Below are 817 nucleotides of genomic sequence, written 5' to 3' on the forward strand. Positions count from 1 at the left end.
CCAGACTCGATCTTGGAGTGACCCATTCGAGCGCGGTTCTTGGTATGAACGCGCTTGGCAGCCTTGTGATTGCGCTCGCCTCCACTCGCCCCGGTCGGGTTCTGATGCAACGCAGAGAGCGGCTCCGAAAGGATCCGTAGCTCGATTCGTCACATACAGTCCACAGAACTGATGGCTTGATACTCGTGCGGAGAAGTCGTCCTCGGTATCTTGCTGGCGTGTGACGAACACGGCGAATTCAGACAACATCGATCGACGCAGTATCTCGTTGCCCATCGAAATACGGGCAATCGCTGCTTTTGACTGCTGGTTTATCGAACCCTTCCCGAGGTGCAAGAACTTTTCGTCAAACCTGAACCCCATCGACCTGCGCATGCTGGTGAACAAAGTATCAGTAGAGAATTCGAGGGCATGGGCCGCGAATAGATGGTCGAGAAGCGGTGGTGGATGAGCCTGATCATCTCGCAAATATCGTCGTCGTTCAGATGTAGGGCTATCATCACGGAGAGATCGTGAGTCTTGATGTGATACTTGATCGCCAAGAAGCACGCATATACCGCCGAGAATGTCGCCTCTCCACCCTCCAGATACGTTAGACAGCAGCTGATCGTCTTGAAGAGAGACTCCATCGCTGCAACACCTCTCCAGTATGCTGGATCAGTAAGCAGCATCCTAAGATCGGCGTTAATGTCAATGTCGAGATCGGAGTTGAGAATCTCGCCGGGCAGCGCCGCACACGCCGCCTTCACCTTGCTCGCACGCTGCGCAGCGAAGAACACGTTGCCCCATCGAGTCTTTGTGTAGAGAATGAGGACGT

This window comes from Aphanomyces invadans (genome assembly GCF_000520115.1).
Source record: "Aphanomyces invadans strain NJM9701 unplaced genomic scaffold supercont1.11, whole genome shotgun sequence".
Classification (NCBI taxonomy): Eukaryota; Oomycota; class Saprolegniomycetes; order Saprolegniales; family Verrucalvaceae; genus Aphanomyces; species Aphanomyces invadans.